The sequence below is a fragment of the Carcharodon carcharias genome, chromosome 14 (assembly GCF_017639515.1).
Source record: "Carcharodon carcharias isolate sCarCar2 chromosome 14, sCarCar2.pri, whole genome shotgun sequence".
Taxonomy (NCBI): Eukaryota; Metazoa; Chordata; class Chondrichthyes; order Lamniformes; family Lamnidae; genus Carcharodon; species Carcharodon carcharias.
The window spans coordinates 4,864,091-4,879,790 of NC_054480.1; the positions used below are offsets into that span (position 1 = coordinate 4,864,091).

Here is a 15,700-nt window from a genome sequence, read left to right on the forward strand (position 1 = left end):
TGCTGCAGTCAGCATCACAGTGAAGCAGTCTGGGAAGAGTGTCCTGCAGTCAGCATCACGGTGAAGCAGTCTGGGAAGAGTGTCCTGCAGTCAGCATCACGGTGAAGCAGTCTGGGAAGAGTGTCCTGCAGTCAGCATCATGGTGAAGCAGTCTGGGAAGGAGTGTCCTGCAGTCAGCATCACAGTGAAGCAGTCTGGGAAGAGTGTCCTGCAGTCAGCATCACAGTGAAGCAGTCTGGGAAGAGTGTCCTGCAGTCAGCATCACAGTGAAGCAGTCTGGGAAGGAGTGTGCTGCAGTCAGCATCATGGTGAAGCAGTCTGGGAAGAGTGTCCTGCAGTCAGCATCATGGTGAAGCAGTCTGGGAAGAGTGTCCTGCAGTCAGCATCACAGTGAAGCAGTCTGGGAAGAGTGTCCTGCAGTCAGCATCACGGTGAAGCAGTCTGGGAAGGAGTGTGCTGCAGTCAGCATCACAGTGAAGCAGTCTGGGAAGAGTGTGCTGCAGTCTGGGAAGAGTGTCCTGCAGTCAGCATCACAGTGAAGCAGTCTGGGAAGAGTGTCCTGCAGTCAGCATCACAGTGAAGCAGTCTGGGAAGGAGTGTGCTGCAGTCAGTTCTTGTTGAAATAACGAGTGACATCACAAGACAGTGAGAGAGAGTGGTGGAGAGATCAGAACCAGCGCGAGTGCAGGGATGCTTCAAAAAGTAACATCAGCACAAAGTTGAGAGTTGATTGTAGAGTAGTGGGTGAGTGTTTTTCTCCAGTTTAAAATAGATTAAGCTAAGGAAAGGTAAGAGTTCTAGTTTTTATTTAAAATATATAATTTAACATTTTTTAGATTGTATTTAACTTAAAGTAAGGATTTTGTTTTCAACTAGAAGCATGGCAGGGCAGTCCCATGGTATGTATTGCCTGCAACATGTGGGAAGTCCTAGACACTCCTTGCGCTCTGACTGACCACGTGTGTAGGAAGTGCCACCAGCTGCAGCTACTTGAGCTCCGAGTTTCGGAGTTTGAGCGGCAGCTGGAGGCTCTGAGGTGCATCCGCAAGGCTGAGAATTTCGTGGATAGCACGATTTTATACGTGATCACCCCACAGCTTACAGAAGTGCAGACAGAGCGGGTGACCATCAGTGAGAAGAAAGGAGTCAGGCAGGTAGTCAGGAAAAAGAGGGGAAGAGCAATAGCGGTAGGAGACTCGATAGTGAGGGGAACAGACAGGCATTTCTGCAGCTGTAGATCTGACTCCAGGATGGTTTGTTGCCTCCCTGGTGCCAGAGTCAAGGATGTTACTGAACGGCTGCAAGGCATTCTAAATGTGGAGGGCAAACAGACAGAGATCATGGTACATATTGGTACCAACGACGTAGGTAGAAAGAGGGATAAGATCCTGCAAGCAGAATTTAGGGAGCTAGGAAACATTAAAAAACAGGACCTCAAAGGTAGTAATCTCTGGATTACTTCCGGTGCCACGCGCTAGTGAGTATAGAAATAGGAGGCTAATCCAGATGAATGCGTGGCTGGAGAGATGGTGCAGGAGGGAGGGCTTTAGATTTCTGGGACATTGGGACCATTTCTGGGGGCGGTGGGACCTGTACAAGGCACCTGTAAACGTTGCACCTGAACCGGAATGGGACCAACATCCTTGCGGGGAGGATTGCTAGTGTTGTTGTGGAGGGTTTAAACCAACTTGGCAGGGGGATGGGATCCTGAGAGGAGTTCCAGCAGGGGGAGATGCACAGCCAAAATTAGAAGAGAGAGCAAGTGAGTCTGGAAGGCAAAGAAATTATAAGACAGTTAAAGCACAAGGGAGTTTGGCAAGGTTGGATGGTATTTATTTTAATGCAAAGAGTCTGAGGAATAAGGCAGATGAGTTGAGGGCACAAATTAACACATGAAAGTATGATGTCATTGCTGTCACAGAAACATGGTTGAGAGAGGAGCAGGATTGGCTGCTCAATATTCCAGGATATGGGGTCTTCAGGTGAGATAGGGAAGGAGGTAAAAGAGGTGGGGGTATCGCAATATTAATCAAGGAATCAATTACAGCAGGAAGGAGGGATGATATCTTAGAAGGGTCCTCAAATGAAGCCATATGGGTAGAACTTAAAAACAAAAAAGGAGCAATCACATTGCTGGGAGTGTACTATAGGCCCCCAAACAGTCAGTGAGAAATAGAAGAGCAGATATGTAGGCACATTTCAGAGAAGTGTTAAAAATAAAGTAGTAATAGTGGGGGATTTCAACTTCCCCAACATTAACTGGGTTAGTCATAGTGTGATAGGTTTAGAGGAAGCAGAATTCTTAAAATGCATCCAGGAGAGCTTTTTAAGCCAGTACGTAGAGGGTCCTACAAGAGAGGGGGTGGTCCTGGACTTAATTTTAGGGAATGAAGCCCGGCAAGTGGTAGAGGTATCAGTGGGGGAGCGTTTTGCAGATAGTGATCATTAGATTCAAGGTTGTTAGGGAAAAGGACAAGGATGGACCAGAAATCAGAGTTCTAAATTGGGGGAAGGCTGATTTTAATAAGATCAGATATGATTTGGCCAGAGTGGACTGGGAGCAGCTACTTAGGTAAATCTGTGTCAGAGCAGTGGGACTCATTCAGGAAGGAAATAGGGAGAGTACAGGGCCATCATATTCCAGTAAAGATAAAGGGTGGGATCAACAAACCTAGGGAACCCTGGATGTCGAGGGATATACAGGATGGAATAAAGAGAAAAGGGGAGGCTTATGGCAGATACCGAGGGCTCAAAACAGCGGAAGCCCTAGAGGATGTTAGAATGTGCAGGGGTGATCTTAAAAAGGAAATTAGGAGAGCAAAAAGGGGGCATGAAAAAACATTGGCAGGTAAAATAAAGGAAAATCCAAAGTTATTTTACAAGTACATTAAGACTAAGAGGATAACTAGGGAAAGAGTAGGGCTCATTAAGGGCCATAGTGGTTAACTGTGTGTGGAGCCGGTAGACGTAAGTGGGTTCTAAATGAATACTTTGTGTCGGTGTTCACAAGTGAGAGGGATGATGTGGGCATGGAAATCAGGCAGAAGGACTGTGATATAAGTAAAGAAATTAGCATAGAAAGGGAGGAGGTTCTAAGTGGTCTGGCAGGCTTAAAAGTAGATAAATCTCTAGGCCTGGATGAAATGTTTTCCAGGCTGTTGAATGAGTCAAGGGAGGAGATAGCAGGGGCGCTGGCAATAATTTTCAATACCTCTCTGGTCACAGGAGAGCTGCCAGAGGACTGGAGCACAGCCAATGTGGTACCATTATTCTAGAAGGGGAGAAAGGATAAACTAGGGAACTACAGACCAGTCAGTCTAACCTCAGTGGCATGGAAATTATTGGAAGCAATTCTGAGGGACAGAATTAATCTACACTTGGAGAGGCAGGGATTAATCAAGATAAAATAAAGGAAAATCCAAAGTTATTTTACAAGTACATTAAGACTAAGAGGATAACTAGGGAAAGAGTAGGGCTGATTAAGGGCCATAGTGGTTAACTGTGTGTGGAGCCGGTAGACGTAAGTGGGTTCTAAATGAATACTTTGTATCGGTGTTCACATGGTTTTATTCAGGAGAGGTCACGTCTGACTAATTTGATTGAATTTTTCGAAGAGGTAACCAGGTGTGTAGATGAGGGCAATGCATTTGACGTAGTCTACTTGGACATCAGCAAGGCTTCTGATAAGGTCCCACATGGGAGACAGATAACGAAGGTAAGAGCCCATGGGATCCAAGGCAAATTGGCAAATTGGATTCAGAATTGGCTGAGTGGCAGGAAGCAGAGGGTGATGGTTGAAGGGTGTTTTTGTGACTGGATGCCTGTGTCCAGTGGGATTCCACAGAGATCGGTGTTGGGTCCCTTGTTGTTTGTGGTATATATAAACGATTTGGACTTGAATGTAGGAGGATTGATCAGTAAGTTCACGGATGACACGAAAATTGGTGGGGTGGTAAATAGTGAGGAGGATAGCCTTACATTACAGGAGGATATAGATGGGCTGATCAAATGGGCTGATCAGTGGCAAATGGAATTTAATCCGGATAAGTGTGAAGTGATGCACTTGGGCAGGACAAACAAGGTTGGGGAATGCACGATGAATGGTAGGACCCTGGGAAGTACTGAGGATTAGTGGGCCCTTGGTGTGCATGTCCACCGGTCCCCTAAGGTAGCAGGACAGGTAGATAAGGTGGTTAAGGCATATGGGATACCTGCCTTTATTACCCGAGGCATAGAATATAAGAGCAGGGAGGTTATGCTGGAACTGTATAAAACTCTGGTTAGGTCACAGCTAGAGTATTTTGTGTTGTTCTGGATTCCGCATTACAGGAAGGATGTGATTGCACTAGAGAGACTGCAGAGGAGATTTACCAGGATGTTGCCTGGGCTGGAGAGTTTTAGTTATGAGGAGAGATTGGATAGACTGGGGTTAATTTCCCTGGAGCAGAGGAGATTGAGGGGGGACATGTTTGAGGTGTATAAAATTATGAGGGGCATAGATAGGGTAGTCAGGAAGGAACTTTTCCCCTTGGTGGAGGGATCAATAACCAGGGGCATAGATTTAAGGTAAGGGGCAGAAGGTTTAGAGGGGATGTGGGAAGAATTTTTTCACCCAGAGGGTGGTGGGAATCTGGAACTCGCTGCCTGAAAGGGTGGTAGAGGCAGAAACCCTCATAACATTTAAGAAGTATTTGAATGTGCACTTGCGATGCCATGGCATACAGGGCTATGGGCCTAGTGCTGGAAAATGGGATCAGAATAGTTAGGTACTTGTTTGACTGGTGCAGGCTTGATGGGCCGAAGGGCCTTTTTCTGTGCTGTAGACCTCTATGACTCTATATGGCTGGTCCAGTTGTGTTTTTGAGTAATGATAACCCCTTTGCTGCCCAAGGATGTTGATAGCAATGTTTCAGCACTGATAGTGCCATTGAATGTCAAGGGGAGATGGTTAGATTCTTTAATGTTGGTCATAGCCATAGCCTGGCACTTGTGTTATTTGCCACTTATCAGCCCAAGTCTGAATGTTGTCCAGGTCTCGCTGCATATAAGCATGGACTGCTTCAGTATCTGACGAACTGCGATTGATACTGAGCATTGTGCAGTTATTAGCGAGTGTCCCCACTTCTGACCTAATGATGGAGGGAAGCAGCTGAAGATGGTTGGGCCTAGGACACTATCCTGAGGAAATCCTGCAATGATGTCTTGTAACTAAGATGATTGACCTCCAACAACTACAACCATCTTCCTTTGTGTTATGTATGACTCCAACCAGTGGAGAGTTTCCCCCCTGATTCTCATTGACTCCAGTTTCACTCGGGCTCCTTGATGTCACGCTCGTCCAGAAGTGCCGAGTGGATGAATTATCTGGATCTCCTCTGGAGGTCCCCAGCATCACAAATGCCAGTCTTCAGCCAATTCAATACACTCCACGTGGTATCAAGAAACAGCTGAAGGCACTGGATAGTGCAAAAACAATGGGCCCTGACAATTTTCCTGCAATAGTACTGAAGATCAGTTCTCCAGAACTTGTTGCGCTCTTAGCAAAGCTGTTTCAGTACAACTACAACACTGGCATCTACCCGGCTATGTGGAAAATTGCCCAGGTATGTCCTGTACACAAAATGCAGGACAAATCGAACACAGCCAACTACTGCCCATTCAGACTACTTTTGGTCATCAGTAAAGTGATGGAAGGGGTCATCAACAGTGCTATCAAGCGGCATTTACTTAGCAATAACCTGCTCACTGACGCTCAGTTTTGGTTCCGCCAGGGACACTCAGCTCCTGACCTCATTACAGCCTTGGTTCAAATATGGACAAAAGAGCTGAGCTCCTGAGGTGAGGTGAGAGTGACTGCCCTTGACATCAAGGCAGCATTTGACCGAGTGTGGCATCAAGGAGCCCTAGCAAAACTGGAGTCAATGGGAATCAGTGGGAAAACTCTCCACTGGTTGGAGTCATACCGAACATAAAGGAAGATAGTTGTGGTTGTTGGAGGCCAGTCATCTCAGCTCCAGGACATCACTGCAGGAGTTCCTCAGGGTAGTGTCCTCGGCCCAACCATCTTCAGCTGCTTCATCAATGACCTTCCTTCCATCATAAGGTCAGAAGTGGGGATGTTCACTGATGATTGCACAATATTCAGCACCATTCATGACACTTCACACACTGAATCAGTCCATGTCCAAATGCAGCAAGACCTGGACAATATCCAGGCTTGGGCTGACAAGTGGCAAGTAACATTTGTGCCACACAAGTGTCAGGCAATGACCATCTCCATCAAGACAGAATCTAACCATCATCCCTTGACATTCAATGGCATTTCCATCACTGAATCCCCCACTGTCAACATCCTGGGGGTTACCATTGACCAGAAACTGAACTGGTATATCCATATAGATACTGTGGCTACAAGAGCAGGCCAGACACTGGGAATCCTGTGGTGAGCAACTCACCTCCTGACTCCCCAAAGCCTGTCCACCATCTACAAGGCACAAGTCAGGAGTGTGACGGAATATTCCCCACTTGTCTGGATGAGTGCAGCTCCAACAATTCACAAGAAGCTTGACACTGTCCAGGACAAACAGCCCACTTGATTGGCACCACATTCACAAATATTCACTCCCTCCCCACTGACGCACAGTAGCAACAGTGTGAACCATCTACAAGATTACCTGTAGAAAATCACCAAGGCTCCTTAGACAGCACCTTCCAAACCCACAACCAATACCATCTAGAAGGACAAGAGCAGCAGATAGATGGGAACACCACCACCTGGAAATTCCCCTCCAAGTCACTCACCATCCTGACTTGGAAATATATCACCGTTCCTTCACTGTTGTTGGGTCAAAATCCTGGAACTCCCTCCCTAACAGCAATGTGGGTGTACCTACACCACATGGACTGCAGCGGTTTAAGAAGGCAGCTCACCACCATTTTCTCAAGGGGCAATTAGGGACGGGCAACAAATGCTGCCCTAGCCAGCGAAACCCACATCCTATGAATGAATATAAAAAATAGCAGACTTCCTGTATCATGCAGGTGGCTTGGATTAGGGCTCAGGATTAGGTTCAGGATTTGGAATTATGTTCAGGATTTTGGGTTACGCTCAGAGTTCAAAGGTACAATTGAGCTTTGGGGTTATGCTGAGGGTTTGGGGTTATTCTTAAGGCTTGGGGTTTCGCTCATGCGATTAAGCATAGGGTTTGTCCTTATGATTAGAGGTTCGGTGTTAGATTAAAGGTTAGCAACAGGTTTGGGGGAAATAGGCATTATTAGCACTGGCTGTTGTGTGATATCAGAGTTGGTATCTGCACAGTTACTGCTGCTTTGCCTGCAGAAACAAGTATTAACCATTCCTGTTGTTAGTAAGCATGTGATAAAGGAAGCAGGCATTCAGTCAATGAATGCCCAACACCCACTGTTGGTAAATTTAAGTATGTGAATGGTATCCTAAAAGCCAGAGTTAAATAAGCGAGGAATCTTCCAAATTGAATGATCAGAGAGCATTGGCTGCACAGTCACTGTGTTGAAGGCAGTGAGAAGGGTTTCCTGCTGTGCAACACATTTCCCTTATAGAGCACTGAAGGATTACCATTAGCCCCTTGTGCCAACTTGCTGAAAGAATTATCCATTTAGTCCCACTCCCCTGCTCTTTTCCTGCAACCTTATCCAATTCTGTTTTGAAAATTATTATGAATCTGATGCCCTCGTTCCAGATCACACTGATTCACTGTGCAAATTCTCCTCATCTCCTCTCAAGTTCCTTTGCCAATTATCTTAAATCTGTGTATTCGAGTTACTGCCACTGGAGGCAGTTTCTTCTTATTTACTCTATCAAACGTCTTCATCGTTTTTAGCGCCTCGATTAAATCTCCTCTTAACCCTTCTCTGCTCTACGGAGAACAATCCCAGCTGCTCTAGTCTCTCCACGTTAACTGAAGTCCCTCATCCCTGGGGCCATCCTCCGCACCCTTTCCAAAACCTTGGCATCTTTCCAAAAGTGTGCTGCCCAGAATCGGACACAATATTTCAGCTAAGGCCTAATCTAGTTTTTATAACTTCCTTGTTTTTGTGCTCAATGCCTCCTCTATTTCTAAAGTCCAAACATCCCGTATGCCCTTTACCAACAGCTTTCTCAACCTGTCTTCCCCCTTCAAAAATTTGGAAAAAAAATTTGGATCTCTTGTAGGCCTGTGCTCAGTGTATTTGGGTCAGTCACGTTTGCCTATGCTGCATACTCCATAGGAATGGGTGTAGGCCATTCAGGCCCTCAATCCTGTCCTGCCATTCAAGGAGATCATGGCTGATCTGTGATCCAACTCCTTATCAGACAAAGGGAAACTCGACCTGTTATTGGCTAATGTGCCCTCAGAATATGATAACCTACACTTTCCCCTTCTCTGGGAGATCTCATCAAATCAAAACAAAACACATTGAAAATCCATTTGACGGTGTGATTACCTGTAGCATTGTTGGGGGGTTTAACCTGGGCCCCTTCTCATAGCGCAGGCATTTGCTGGGCTCTGGGACAGATGGTTCTGAGTTCTTCACATCATAAATCTCTGTTCATAGACCTCCTGAGGCCACAGAGGGACCCCCCTCCCCTCTCCTTCCTCAGTTAGCTCAGCAACTGGAAAGGAGTGTTGTCTCCATTTGAATGTAAGTGGATCTGATTTGTGATGTTCCGTTGCTATGGTCACGGTGAGAGATCCAATCAACTGCGTCACCGTGAGGGCTTAGAACTACCCCACCCCTCCCTTACCTCCCTTCAACTCTTCACGCCTCGACTTCCCCCTTCCATTCCCTTTTCCCCCTCTCCGGCTCACCATGACCACGCCAGCCTCCCATTCCTTTTCAACCAGTCTCCTCCCATCCCCGTCTCCCTTCCCTGGTCCAAACCTGGACTCAATCTCACCACCCCCCCCCCCTCCCTCTGCCCCCGTTTCTTCTCCCCCCACCCCACCAGGTCTTCTCTCTCCAGCTTCCCTGGCTTCACCAACACTGATCTAATCCCTGCCCTCCCCAGAGTGGGACTCTCACCTGGAACCCTATCTTCTCTCTGGAGCAGAGAAGGTTTTGAGGATAATTAACTGAGGCATTCAAATTGATGAGGGGTTTTGATAAAGTAGATTGGGAGACAATCTTTCCACTGGCAGGAGGATCGATAACCCGAGGGCACAATTATAAGGTGATTGACAAATTAACCAGTTGAGAAATTTTTTTACGTAGTGAGTTGTGACCTGGAACACGCTGCCTGAAAGGGCAGTGGAAGCAGATTCAATCGGAACTTTCAAATGGGAATTGGATAAATACTTGAAAAGTTTAAACATAGAAATATAGAAAATAAGGTCAGGAGTAGGCCATTCGGCTGTTTGAGCCTGTTCCGCTATTCAATATGATGATGGCTAATCCTCTATCTCAACGCCATACTCCTGTCATACCCTCAACGCCTGTAGTGTCCAGAAATCTACCCAGTTCCTTCTTAAATATATTCAGTGACCCGGCCTCCACAGCCTTCTGCGGTAGAGAATTCCACAGGTTCACCAACCTCTGAGCAAAGGTGTTTCTCCTCATCTCAGTCCTAAATAGCCTACCCCGTATCCTGAGACTGTGACCCCTTGTTCTAGACGCCCCCCCCCAGCCAGAGGAAACATCATCGCTGCATCCAGTCTGTCCAGTCCTGTCAGAATTTTATACATTTCAATGAGATCTCCTTTCATTCTTCTAAACTCCGGTGAATACAGGCCTAGTCGGCCCAATCTCTCCTCGTATGACAATCCTGTCATCCCAGGAATCAGTCTGGTGAACCTCCGCTGCATTCCCTCTATGGCAAGTATATCCTTTCTTAGGTAAGGAGACCAAAACTGCACACAATACTCCAGGTGTGGTCTGACTAAGGCCCTGTTCAACTGCAGTAAGGCATCTTTGCTCCTGTACTCAAGTCTTCTTGCAATGAAGTCCAACATACCATTTGCCTCCTTAACTGCTTGCTGCACCTGCAGGGCCGTGGGTAGTGGGTACGGTGCAGTGGGGGTGGGCCGGGGTGGGTTCGATAGGGGTGGGGGTGGCAACAGGGGTGGTTGTGAATGTGACTAATGGGGAGAAGCCTTCCAAAGAGCCAGCACAGGCCTGGTGGACTCAATGACTCTATGGCATGTTTATTAGCGATGGCAGTGGCAGGAGGCCACTTGAATTGAGGTTAGATTCACACGGCCTCATTCCCCTCTGAGTGTTTGAGCTTAAAGAGAAACTGGTGTGTTTCTACCAGGGTCCGATGCTGCTTCCCCCTACCTGCTGCCACTGGAACCAACCCCCACCATCACCCCTAGCACAACCAGCCCCACCACCCCAACCAGCCCATTGCCACACCCCACTTCCTGAAGTGCCTCAGTTTATGTCCTACTGTATTCACCACAGACTCCAGGCGTTCAGCAGGGTTTCTCCATTCAATGGTAAGCAATAACCCTGATCCCATTCCTTCTCCTGTGTCTTTTGGAATTCTCGCCTGTGCAGAGATTACAGCATGGAAACAGACCGTTTGATACAACTATCCATATTTTTTTCTGCCCTTGGCCCTTCCTAGATCTCATCTGCGTGCTGCTCTTTGGTGACATCATCCAAAGACATATCATTTACTTTCCTTGAGGTACTGGTTGAGAAATCTGCCAGGGAGTTCTCTACCACAAGCCTACCTTCACTGGTCAATGTACGTGTTGGGCTTCCCACAGTTCCACGCACTATAAGATTGGTCTCATTGGCAACCACGTAATTAGGGCCCGAGCCATTTGCTCACAGTGCAAGCTTGATGCTGAAATAGGGCACATCAAAGGCCATCCTGCAGGTTAATGGCTACCCTGATCAGATCATTTCACACTGTATATCGCACAAGTTCATGAATGGGCTCAAAGCCATCACTTTCAGCCCTGAAAAGTGCCCAGTCTACCTCAGATTGCCCTGGAAGGGTAAAGTACCTCAAAAGTTTGAGTAACAGGTGAAGCTAGCTGTTTCACGTTACTACTGTGCAGTAGCAACATGAGCGGTATTCACCACTAACAGGATGCTGCCATCAAGCCAAAAAGACGTTCTGCCTACCACACAAACGAGTACTGTGGTTTATGAATTTCAGCGCCTGTGTGATGCCACATATGTAGGCTGTATGTCCCAATCACTGGTGAATTGTATCAATCAGTATGCCCCTTTGGCATTGTATCGGTAGTAATTATGGTTTTGTTAAATGTTGGACTGTACTTTTAAGAATAGTCCTGTGATGTAAGATCAGATGATCTGTGTAAACAAATGTGGTAGCAGCGGGGGCTGCCTCCACAATCAGTGTAGAGATGGAGGTGAAGTTGAAAGCACACGTGTAGTTGCTGCTGGCTGTATTGTTAATAAACTTAATGTTTCCACTTAGAAAGTTGTCTGCAGATCAACCCTATTACAAATCGATGACTTGGCCAAACCACAATAGTGCCCAACCTGCCTGGTTTGAAGTTAAACAAAAGCTTGGCAGTTAACTGTTCCCTGGTGCATTCTTCAAGGCAACACCTCTACCAATCAGAGCCCACTTGCCAATCAATCAGCATTCTCTTCTCATTAAGTATAAATTGTTGTTCTCTTTACAGTTGGTATTCTTGTGCATCTGTCCTAACAAGTCATGAAAAATTTTGACAAAAATTGTCTCTTTTTTCAGCAATATTCAAGTTCTGTACTACCAAATGTCTCTTCAAATCATTGTCACAATATGACATGTACCTTCAATAGTCTGCTCCAACCCAATTCATGTGGAATGGTGAAAAAAATCTTTGCGTGAAGAATATCATGGTCGATGAGTAAATAGGAACAGGAGGAGGCCACTCAGTCCTTCAAGCCTGTTCCTCCATTCAGTTAGATCATGGCTGATCTGTATCTTAAACTCCCTCCATCCACCTTTGTTCCAACCCTTTAGTAACTTTACCTAACAAAATTCTATCATTGTTAACATTTCAAGTCCAATGTGACTCTTCTGCTGCCAGACCCGCAGAGTTTTTCCAGCTTCTTCTGTTTTTATTTCAGATTTCCAGCAGCTGCGGTATTTTGCTTTTATTAAAAAGCTATCATTCTCCGTTTTGAAATTTTCAGTGGCTCTGCAGCCTCAGCGGCTTTTTGGGGCTGAGAGTTCCAGATTTTCACCTCTGTCTGTGTGAAGAAGCGCTTCCTGATATCACCCTGAATGGTCTGGCTCTCAGTTTAAGGTGCTGTCCCCTTGTCCTGGACTCTGCCCCCACTAGGGGAGATTGTTTCTCTAGACACCCTGTAATCACCCTAAACACCTCGAGTAGATCACCTCTTAACCTTCCAAATTGAAAGGAATACAAATCAAATACATGCAGACTGTGATCATAATTTAGCCCTTTAAGCCCAGGTATCATTCTGCTAAATACCACTGAGTCGGTATCCAGCCCAGCGCATGGAGCTAAGTCATAGAGAAAAGCAGGATTCTGGTTCAATTCGCAGCCTGTGTTGAGCCAGCTAACTTCAGCTGGAGCAGCAGTGATGGTGCCAAAGTTAGCCTCAGTACCTATGGCTTAGGGAGCAGAATTATTTGACAACACAACAGCGCCTTGCATTTATATACCACCTCTAACAGAGTAAAACACCCCAAGGTGCTTCACAGGTGAGTTATCAAATAAAATTTGACACCAAGCAACATCATGAGATACTAGAACAGGCGACCAAAAGCTTGGTTAAATAGGTGGTTTTAAGGGGCGTCTTCATAGCGGAAAGAGAGAGAGGCAGAGAGGTTTATGGAGCAAATCCCAAGAGTTGAGGATCCAGGCAGCTGAAGGCATGGCTGTCAATGGTGGAGTGATTAAAATCGGGGATGTGCAAGAGGCCAAAACTGGAGTTGCAAAGATATTTCAGAGGCTCTGTAGACTGGTGGAGGTTACAGAGATAGGATGTCAGCCTAGGTTTCTGACTCCTATTGCTGTGTGAACGTGTGGTCTTTGGGTGTGGGGGTCAGAATGTGGCATCAATCTGGTACTAACTTCCATGTACAAAAAGACATTGAGACACAGAAAAAGATGTAGAAAAGACTAACTAGGCTGAAAGGGTATAAATATGAGGAGACGTCAAAAAGCCTAGCACTCCTTTCTTCAGAATAAAGAAGGGTGACCTTATGGAGGCCTTTAAAATTATGAAGGGGTTCGATATTGTAGAGGTAGAGGAGATGTTTCCCACTTGTGGGGAAGCCCAAAACTAGGGCCATAAAATTAAGACAGTCACTAATAAATCCAATAGGGAATTCAAGAGATACAGAGAGCAGTCAGAATGTGAAACTTACTTCTACACGGAGTGGGTATGGTGAATACTACCAATGGAATAGAGGATATGTTGATGGGCTGAGGTGAAGAGTGGGGGGAGGAGGCTCAGGCAGAGCATAAACATTGGCTTAGGCCAGTTAGGTTGAATGGCCTGTTTCTAAGCTGTAAATTCTTTGTCATTCGATGTAGATGTGACACACTTCATGGTGAAGTGAACAATGAAGACCTAGGGCTGGATTATGTGTGGAGGTGCTGACCCTGACCAATGGCTGGGAAGTCAGGGCGAGCCTGTCTCTGCCATCCCTGGAAAGCCATGACTGGATTTTGTGGTTGTCACGCAATTATGGACTGCCCCCTGCTGAGGAAGGACGTCCCACCTCCAAGAGCTACCAGCCAGTCAGAACCAGCAGCTCTCCAGTCCCAATAGCGCCACCGAGAGCTTTGGCCACTGCTGGGACTGCAGTCAGGTCCCTGATGAGGAGCCATGGGGGAGGTTTGACTGAAATGTGAGTGGGCCTTCCTTGCTGGGACCAATTAGACAGGGAGAGGTCGGCGATCGGGTAGCCAGGCGAGAGTTCAAGTGGAGGTTGCCCGTTCTGCTGGGCAGCTCTCTATTGGGCACAGGTAAAATACCAGTGGGAGGAGGCCCTTAAATAGCCACTAATAGGCCACAATTAACTCAAAATATCAGTGGAGGCAGATGGTGGGCATGGCAGCCCATCCCCTGCATCCCACCGGATTTCATGCCCCCCTCCCCGACTGCCACCACACTTTTGATGGGAGGTGTGGGGAGGGCGTTAAAATCCAGTCCTGTGGCGGATCATGCAGAGTCCCCCACAGAGAGGAGGCCTGAAAGCAGGAGACGAGGCAGGTCCATCTTGAGGGGGAGCAAGGAAATTGAAAGGAAGCAGAAGACAAATCAACATTGAACAATAATTTTTCATAACATCTCAAATTCACCACAAACTCGATCCAAATACTAACTGCTCACAGCTTTGATACTTACTTAACATTTAGCCTGCTGACCTGTGTGCAGGCAACATGACACATGCAATGATCGAGAGCTTGACCCTATCAGACTGTAACTCGGCACAGTGAGGGCATCAGATGGTGGCAATACAGTTTTGGAGGAATGAAAGCTGCAATCTGACAGATGTGAAACAACGTATTTCCTGCCCACCCCCAACTCCAGCCCCACCTCCGAGTCCTCCTCCACAAACAGCCAGAGAAGCTGCTGTTGCTTCTGTTGCTCCCTTCACTTCCTGGCGAACTAGATTGCAAGACCAAATTTACATAAAACATTCATCTGCAGCGCAGACCCATCGAGACAGTTTCCATTCACAGAGGCTCAGTAACATGACTCCTACTCGACAGCTTGTGTCCTGTCCTCGGGAGGCTCTCTGTGTATCACTTACAGCTACACAGCCCTGTTAGCAACTCTCTGCTCGCAACTGAAAATTCCTCCTTCCTTTCTGCGCCTCCCCCCCGTCCGTCCCCCACCTCCACCCCCACCCCCACCCCACCGACTCTGTTCCAACACTTCTCCTCTCCCCCCACCCCACCGACAGAAAGCGGTGACTCTCACCGGGGGACGCATGACGACCTGAATTTTCAGGGGAACAAACTGCCGGCCACATTCGGCCCCCGACTGCGATTTAACGCTGGCCAGTTAGCGGTCAGCGCTGCCGGGGTGGGAGCGGGAGGAGTGGGGGAGGGGGGTTGTTGTTGCGGGGGTGGGGGGGTGGTTGATGATGTTTCCTCAGGTGCGGGTGAGTTTTGAAACTCAGAAATAAAACGTCCAAGCATCACAATCGGGCACCTGAACTTTTAGCTGATGAAGATGCTGTCCACAGATTTTTAGTTTTATTTCATTTAATAACGGAAACCTCATCCCGGACCTCGGATGAGGTTTGATGAGAAATGCAAAGTCCGCCTGGCCGATTCACCCGCTGCCAACCGTGAGGTTGGATGGGCCACGAGATATTGGAGACAATTGCGCAGTTTTATGGGGCTTCATTGCTCTCTGAATTGTTGGTGGACGCGCTTCCGACTTTTGCATGTGCCGAGGGAAATATCGGGCTTGCCTGATGTCTTCTTGCATGATTTTACGCCCGATCAGGTTGGGTGCCTGTGCGATGTAAAATTCTGCCCAACATGTTGTTTAAAATGAAACTCTTCGCATGCGAGCTTAGACAAGTGAGTGTTAGCAGACTAACTCAATCGGGAGGCATCAGGACCCTGTCCACCTGAAGCCTGCACTTTCGAACAGAGGTGGGGGGGTGGGTGCGGTAGTGGTTAACGGTTAGTGATCAGGGGTTGGGAGCCTATTCTTGGTTCTAGGTACTGCAGCTCAGAAAGGATATGTTGGTCTTCATCAGAGTGATACCTGAAAGGGT

General features: G+C 47.1%; 1 protein-coding gene across 4 annotated transcripts in view; it reads right to left on the reverse strand.

Moving 5' to 3' along the window:
* Positions 1 to 15,700, reverse strand: part of LOC121287426 (DENN domain-containing protein 3-like) — a 177,249-nt gene that overhangs the window by 129,388 nt on the left and 32,161 nt on the right. Inside the window, exon 1 of one of the 4 annotated variants that reach the window (XM_041205297.1) lies at positions 14,311 to 14,345. The exons of the other annotated variants lie outside the window; for them this stretch is intronic. The gene's annotated coding sequence lies outside the window, so the exon portion shown is untranslated. Of the gene's footprint in view, positions 1 to 14,310; positions 14,346 to 15,700 lie in introns of those variants that run through there. 4 annotated transcript variants of the gene reach the window in all.